Below are 9,246 nucleotides of genomic sequence, written 5' to 3' on the forward strand. Positions count from 1 at the left end.
TGTATTTTAATCCTACCTTTTATGGGTTTTTAATTCAATTCCATTTTGGTCAAAGAACATACTTTTGTATGATATAAATCTTTTATCCTCGTTGACATGTGATTTATGGCCAAGCATATGGTCTTTATTGGTAAATATTCCAAGTGCCCTTCAAAAGAATGTGTGCATTTTTGTTTTGGGGTGGAAGGTTCTATAAATGTCAAATAGATCAAGTTACTTGATAGTGTTGTTCACATCTTCTATATACTTACTGGTTTTTTGGTCTCCTATCGATTACTGGGTGAGGGGTGCTGTGTGGGTTTATCTGTTTCTCCTTTCAGTTCTATCAGTTTTTGCTTCATGTGTTTTGAAGCTCTGCTTTTACATACATAAATGCTTGGATTATTTTGACCTCTTGAAGAATTAACCCCTTTATCATTAAGAAATAACTTTCATTATCCCTGCTAATAATTTTTATTATGAAATCTATTTTGTCTGATATTAATATGCCTATTCCAGCTTTCTTTTGGTTGGTGTTAATGTGGTATAGCTCATTCCATCCTGTTCCACTTCACCTCTATGAGTCTTTATAATTACAGTGGATTTCTTAAAGGCATCAGATAGCTGGGTCTTACTTTTTTATCTAATGAGACAACCTCTGCCTTTACTGTAAGTATTTAGACCACTTTACACTTACTGTGATTATTGATATAGTTCAGTTTAAATCTACATATTGCTATTGGTTTTTCTGTTTCATCCCTTATGTTTTTTCCCTTTCTTTCTGCCCTGTTTGTGTGTTTTATGATTCCATTTTATGTCTTTTGTAAGCTTATTAGCCGTACGTACCTCTTTGTTTTCTTTTTTTTTAAGGTTGCTTAACAGGTTAGAGTGTATGTCTTCAACTTATCACAATCTGCCTTCAAGTAATGTAATTCCTCTGGAGGTGTAAGAATCTCATAACAGTATACTGTTTCTTCTCTGCTAGTAGTTGTGCTACTGTTGCTCTATATTTTATTTTTTATTTAAAATCAATTAATTAACATATAGTGTATTATTAGTTTCAGAGGTAGAGTTTAATAATTCGTCAGTTGAATATAACACCCAATGCTCATTCCATTAAGTGCCTTCCCTAATGCCCATCACCCAATTACCCCATCCCCCCACCCACCTCCCCTCCAGCAAGCCTCAATTTGTTTCCTAGAGTTAAGAGTCTCTTATGGTTTGTCTCCCTCTCTGATTTTGTCTTATTTTATTTTTCCTTCCCTTCCCCTTGTTGCTGTATATTTTAGTTCTACATTTGATATATACCCTATAACACAAAATATAATTATTTTTGCTTTAAACCATCAACTATCCATTAATTTTAAAAGAAAACATTTTTATATTTACTCACTTATTTCAGTGCTTGTCATTCCTTTCTGTAAATCCAGATTTCCATCCGTTGTCATTTTCCTTCTGCCCATAGGACTTGCTCTAAATTTTCTTGTAGTGGAGGTCTGCTGCTTGAAGAATTCTTCCAGCTTTGGGTATCTGAAAGATTCTTTTATTTCGCCTTTATTTTTGTAAGAGATTTTCACTGAGTATAGATTTCTAGGTTGAGAATTTTTTTCTGTTAAAATTTTAAAGATGTCCATCTATTTTCATCTTGCTTGCATAGTTTCTGATGAGAAGTTTTCTGTATTTCTTATCTAAGTATCTCCGATCTAAGGATCTTTGTATGTATGTGTCCTTCCCCCCACCCCCGGATATTTTAAGATTCTTTATCCCTGTTTTTCCAAGTTAGATTATGATATGACTTGGTGTAGCTATCTTTATTCTACTTGGGGTTTGTTAAACTTCTTGGATCTATGGGTTTGTATTTTTCATCATATTTGGAAAATTTTTCAGTCATTTCTTCAAATTTTCTATCCTCCCTTCTTTCTCCTCTCTCCTTCTGGCACTCCAATTACATGTTGTAGAAGGCAAAATAATGGCTCCCTGAAGATGTCTATATCCTAACCCCCAGAGTCTGTGACTATGTTAGGTTTACATGGCATGGGGACCTTAAAAAGGGAGATGACCCTGGATTATTTTGGTGGGTCCAATGTAATCACAAGGATCTTTAGAAGTGGAAAAGGGAAAACCAAAAAATAAAAATAAAAAGTGGAAAAGGGAGCATTAGAGAAAGTCAGGGTGGTGCAATGTAGTAAAGACCTGACTCACTGTTGCTAGTTTTGAAGATGGAGGGAGGAGACCGTGAGCCAAGAACTATAGGTGGCCTCTAGAATCTGGGAAAGAGAAAGAAAAGAACTCTCTCTAGAGCCCCCAGAAAGAAATGCAGCCCTGTCAACACCAGTCAGTCCTTAGTTGGACCTCTAACCTACAGAACCATAAGATAATAAATGTGTGTTGCTTTATAGCAGCCATAGCAAACTAATACAAACATGGAGTAGGCTGTTTGATATTGTCCCATAGGTCACATGGATTCTGTTTATTTTGGAGTGTGTATATTACATCAAATTCACTGATCTTGTCTTTTGCAGTGCCAAATCTTCTATTATTCCCATCCTGTGTATTTTTCTCTTCAGATATGGTATTTTTTAAAATTTCTTGAATATATATATACACACACACATACACACACATTCTTTTCCACACACTTCATTTCTTGAATATGTATATATTCATTCACATCTGCCCTCATATGTTCACATTTTCATTTATATTCTTGAGCAAATCTGTATTTCGANCACACAAACATACACACACATTCTTTTCCACACACTTCATTTCTTGAATATATATATATTCATTCACATCTGCCCTCATATGTTCACATTTTCATTTATATTCTTGAGCAAATCTGTATTTCGATAGCTGTCCTAGGTCCTTGTCTGCCGATTTCTTCATCTCTGTCATTTCCGGGGCTATTCCTATTGACTGATTTTCCTCCTAGTTATGGGTCATCTCCTCCTGCTAGGAATTATTGATTGAATGCTAAACATTGTGAATTTTATGTTGACTTGCTGAATTTTGTTGTATTCTTTTATAAAGTGTTAGATTTTGTTGTAGCGTGCAATTATTTGCAGATCAGTTTGATTCTTCTTTTTATTAAAAATATTTATTTATTTATTTGAAAGAGAGTGGGGGAGGGGCAGAGGGAGATAATCTCAAGCAGACTCCCCACTGAGCGTGGAGCCCGACGAGGGGCTCAATCTCACGACCCATGGGATCACAACTTGAGCCAAAACCAAGAGTTGGACTTACTTAACCGTCTAAGTCACCCAGGCGCTCACAGTTGGATTCTTCTGAGGCTCGTTTGGGCTTCGCTATGGTTAGATCCAGAGAAGCCTTTAGGGCTAACTTAACCTCACAGAGGTGTGATCCTGCCAAGGAGTCCACCAATTTTCCTGTATATGGTAAGTTTTCTTGCTTCTGACTGATAGAAAAACAAACTCTTCCAGCTTGATGGGAATTGCTAGGTCTACTGATTTCCAATAATTATTTCCCCTGTTTTGAGGAGTTTTCCCACATGTGTGCAGAGGTAAGTACTTAACCAAAGACATGAGGGAATCTCATGACAGATACGTATGGCTTTCTCTCTGTACCTCCATCGTCTATTATAATATGCTTGACAGGCTCTCCCTTCTTTGAACTCCAGTTTCATCTCAACTCAACAAGCTCTCCAGGCACTGTTGGGCGTATCCATCTCTGTGCTGCAGCTTAGAAACCTGCTATCCAATGTCCTAAAACAGTGCTTGCCTCACATATTTTGTCTAGTTTCTTTCAGCAGAACTAGAAACCTAGAAAACTAGGTTTTCTAGTTGCTTTCAGCAGAAGATAATTCCCATAGCAGTTAATTCATCACGGACAGAAGTGAAGGTATATTTAAAGAATTAAATAATATGTAAAAATGCCTAGCAAGAAGGCACTCAATAAATGATTAATCAATGAATTATTTTAATTACATTCAATAATGATCATAATAATATCTGCTAGGTTTAATCAGGCTCTTACTAGGTCTGTAACAATATAGTATTTTACACATTATCTTATTTAATCCCTATGCAGTTGGATAATACCATTATCACCATTTAATAGATAAGAAAACTGAAGCAAAGTGAGTAAAGCAACTTGCCCAAGGTCACGTATATAGTAAGTAGCAGAGTCAGAATTTGAACCCTAATATACTTTCAAAGCACCGGCTACATGACTTCAAGTATCTTATCTTGTGTAAGAATACTTAGAATGATGGAGCCCCTGGGTGGCACAGCGGTTAAGCGTCTGCCTTCGGCTCAGGGCGTGATCCCGGCATTATGGGATTGAGCACCACATCAGGCTTCTCTGCTATGAGCCTGCTTCTTCCTCTCCCACTCCCCCTGCTTGTGTTCCCTCTCTCGCTGGCTGTCTCTATCTCTGTCAAATAAATAAATAAAATCTTAAAAAAAAAAAAAGAATACTTAGAATGAGTCGAAATGGTAAAAATAATGAGACTGATTTCTTTAACCAACAAACCAGAATTTTTATCTTCAGGTGAGCATTATTCTTCAAATTACTAATTACCTTGAAAGGACACAAACTTATTTTAACATTGTTCATAGCACAATTAGGGCTTCTCTTACAAAATGAGTTGATGAGCCACAAACACAACAAAAATTTTTAACCCACATAGTGTTATTTTTCACCTGAAAAAATAACCAGCTTACTCATCCATTCATCCACTCATCCACAACCATCAGTGATATCCAAATAGTTTCAACTGCTTCCAAAAAAAAAAAAATCAAAATTATCCTCAAAAGATGAAGATAGCCACTGTTTTATCAAGCCTATTTTAAAAGATGGGTGACAAATTCTCTAGTTAACTCCCATGCAAGTGTTGCAAACATATTAAACATGGCAGCATTGTTAGAATACTACTAGAGCCTCACAAGGGATTGTTTTTAAAGGAACACTCAGTTGATCCTTTATTTAAAATACTATTGACATTATTTTATGGCCATACTTTTTTTTTTAGATTTTATTTATTTATTTGACAGAGAGAGACAGCCAGCGAGAGAGGGAACACAAGCAGGGGGAGTGGGAGAGGAAGAAGCAGGCTCCCAGCAGGGAGCCTGATGCGGGGCTCGATCCCTGGGTTGAAGGCAGATGCTTAAGGACGAGCCACCCATTATTTTTAATGTTTCACGTTTTTATTTAAATTCTAGTTAGTTAACATAAAATGTAATAGTTTCAGAAGTAGAATTTAGTGATTCATCACTTACATTTAACACCCAGTGCTCATCACAAGTGCCCTCCTTAACACCCACCATGCTTTTAGCCCATCCTCCCACCCATTCCAGATTTACTCCAAGAAATCAACGAGGTAGGAAATGCATTCCTTTATGAGAGAATTCATAGTGATCTTTTAAAAGTGTTTCAGTTTTACAACCACAATAACTACCTATATTTCTTTGGAGATATATCTATTGTAAAAGATTGGATACTTCTATGCCAGTAGGCTGCATATCCAAACATCAGAAAATAATCTTATCTTAGTCCTTGATAATCAAACTGTGGTCCATGAGTTAGCGCCTTTAAAATTAATTACCTATAAGCTTGTTAGGAACAGAGAATCTCAGTCCCACTTCAAACCTCCTGAATCAGAAAATCTGCATTAACAAGATTTTCAGGTGATTTGTTTGCAGGTTAAAATTTAAGAAACAGTTCCAGCTGATTCTATGAAGAGACAACCTAAGTTATAATGCCAATGAAACAACTAATGAAGATAAGGAAATGTTTTTTGGATAGTCAGTGATGACTATCTTAATTAAGAAGAAAGTTAATTTTACAGTAAAGTTNCTTAATTAAGAAGAAAGTTAATTTTACAGTAAAGTTTTAGAAATGTAAATCTTTAAGAGAACTTCAGCCAAATTTAGTTGGACCAGAGATGAGTATCAAAAAATTAAGTAACTAAGCCATAAAACTCCTAGAAGNACCTATATTTCTTTGGAGATATATCTATTGTAAAAGATTGGATACTTCTATGCCAGTAGGCTGCATATCCAAACATCAGAAAATAATCTTATCTTAGTCCTTGATAATCAAACTGTGGTCCATGAGTTAGCGCCTTTAAAATTAATTACCTATAAGCTTGTTAGGAACAGAGAATCTCAGTCCCACTTCAAACCTCCTGAATCAGAAAATCTGCATTAACAAGATTTTCAGGTGATTTGTTTGCAGGTTAAAATTTAAGAAACAGTTCCAGCTGATTCTATGAAGAGACAACCTAAGTTATAATGCCAATGAAACAACTAATGAAGATAAGGAAATGTTTTTTGGATAGTCAGTGATGACTATCTTAATTAAGAAGAAAGTTAATTTTACAGTAAAGTTTTAGAAATGTAAATCTTTAAGAGAACTTCAGCCAAATTTAGTTGGACCAGAGATGAGTATCAAAAAATTAAGTAACTAAGCCATAAAACTCCTAGAAGAAAACATAGGTGGTAAGCTCCTTGACATCAATCTTGGTGATAACTTTTTGGATCAAACTCCAAAAGCAAAGGCAACAAAAGCAAAAACAAACAAGGGAGGCTACAAACTAAAAAGCTTTTGCACATCAACAGAAACCTTTAATGAAATGAAAAGGCAGCCTACCGAATGGAAGAAAATATTTGCAAATCACATATCTGATAAGGGGCTAATATTCAAATTATCTGAAGAACTCACAAAATGCAACAGCAAAAAAAACAAACAATCTCATTTAAAAATGGACAGGGGATCTGAACAGAAATTTTTCCAAAGGAGACATATAAATTGCCAACAGGTGGTGCCTGGATGGCTCAGGTGGTTGAGCGGTTGAGTGTGGGACTCATTTCTGCTCAGGTCATGATCTGGAGATCAAGCCCCGCCTCCGTCAATCTTAAGCCCACCTTGCACCAGGCTCATTGTACTGAGTTTGGGAATCTGCTGGAGATTCTCTCCCTCTGCCCATCCCCCTGCTTGCACATGCTCTCTCTCTCTAATAAATAAATCTTTAAAAAAATAAATTGCCAACAGGTACATAAAAAGGTGCTCAACATCACTAATCATTAGGGAAATATAAATCAAAAATCACAAGGTAACAGCTCATACCTGTTAGAAGGCTATTATCATAATCCAATTTAAAAATGGGCAGAAGACATGAATAGACGTTTTTCCAAAGAAGACATCCAGATGGCCAACAGACACACGAAAAGATGCACAATATCACCAGGGAAATGCAAATCACAACTACAATTAGATATTACCCCACACCTGTCAGAATGGCTAAAATCAACAACACAAGAAGCAACAGGGGATGGCGAGGATGTGGAGAAAGGGGAACCCTCTTGCACTGTTGGTGGGAATGCAAACTAGCGCAGCCACTCTGGAGAACAGTATGGAGGTTCCCCAAAAGTCAAAAATAGAACTACCCTATGATCATTAATTGCACTACTAGGTATTTACCCAAAGAATACAAAAATATTAATTCAAAGGAATATATGCAATCCAATGTTTATAGCAGCATTATTTACAATAGCCAAATTATGGGAACAGCCCAAGTATCCATCAAATGATGAATGGATAAAGATGTGATATATAAAGATACACACCACACACACACAAATGGAATATTGTTCAGCCATAAAAAGAATGAAATCTTGCCATTTGCAATGACATGGATGCATCTTGAGGGCATTATGAGATGTGAAATTAAGTCAGACAGAGAAAGACAAATACTGTTATAATCTCACTTATATGTGGAATCTTAAAAAAAAAAAAAAAGACAAAAGAGCTCATAGATACAGAGAACAGATTGGTGATCGCCAGAGGCAGGAGTAAGGCTGGGAGAAATGAGTGAAGGAGGTCAAAAGGTATAGACTTTCAGTTATGAAATAAATAAGTCATGGGGAAGTAATGTATAGCATAGTGACTACAGTTAATAATACGGTTTTGCATATTAGAGAGTTGCTAAGAGATCAGATCTCAAAAATTCTCATCACAGGAAGAACTATGTAAGGTGATGGATGTTAAGTAGATTTATTGTGGTAATCATTTTGCAATGTATACAAATAACAACTCATTATTCTATACACCTGAAACTAATGTCAATTATACCTCAATAAAGTAAAAAAAATTAAGGAAATAACTTATAAGAAAACCGAACCCCTTTAATCTGAAAACACTGCCAGGCTTTGAGAGGTAGTCCTATTGCAAAACTAGGCCTGTGCTCAGGACACAAAAATGTCCCTGGCCTCAATGAAGTGAAGGTAGCTCAGAGAGCCGGGGAGGAACCTTGCAAGGCTTGGGCAGAATAGGAGTCCCACTGGAACAAATGAGGTGGAAACAGCTGTAACATCTATTTCTTTCCTTCAGGAGGTCCAAACTTTTTCCCATTTGGAATAAACTGAGAAATTGTGTATCAAATAGAACTTTCTATAAAAATTTTAAATTGCTTCAATCTGAGTTTAACAGCCACCTCTCCTTTCACGTCTTCCTAAATCATCTTAAGATTACATCTAGAATTCAAAAAGAAAAATTACAATAAAAATGGGTTTTAGAGTTTTCTCAGATTTATTTAATATTTCTACTGAGAACAGATAAATCACAATTCAGAACTCCAGCAAGAAACAATACCTTGAAGCTACTTATGAGGAAGCAAGTTAAATATTCGGAACCACCAGAGACACCATACATACCATTTCAAAATAGGCATGAGCCTCTTATCTATTATGATTCTCTAGACCCGGCAGAAATGTTGCAAAGTGGAATTCACTCACTGTTGAAGGCTGAAGACAATCTGCTCTAGCATTCAGGGGAAGGGTTCTCAGGAATGAAGATGCACTCGGAGGTTCCTGTTTGAATAAGATGTGTTAGCCTGATTAGACATAGCTATCAACTGAAGACAATAGCCGTGTTTTTGTGCTCATTCTATTCCTTGCCTGCTCGCGGTGCCTGGCCTTGCAGGGCACTTCCTCAAGGAGGCGTTCTTATCCCCACAGCCTAGGTAGTTGCGAGGTGGTACAGTGCCTAGTGACACAGGGCGCTCAAAAAACAGCTGCTGAAAAACAAAAACAAAGAAATAAGCCAGGCTCATAAATATAGAGAACAGTGGGAGCCTGGGTGGCTCAGTCAGTTGGGTGTCTGACTCTTGGTTTCGGCTCAGGTCATGATCTCAGGGGTCATGGGGTGGAGCCCCACGTTGGCTCCGTGCTCAGCATGGAGCCTGCTAGAGATTCTCTTCCTCCGCCCTTCCCCAGACTGGTGCACACGCTCTCTCTCTGAAATATG

The sequence above is a fragment of the Ailuropoda melanoleuca genome, chromosome 11 (genome assembly GCF_002007445.2).
Source record: "Ailuropoda melanoleuca isolate Jingjing chromosome 11, ASM200744v2, whole genome shotgun sequence".
Taxonomy (NCBI): domain Eukaryota; kingdom Metazoa; phylum Chordata; class Mammalia; order Carnivora; family Ursidae; genus Ailuropoda; species Ailuropoda melanoleuca.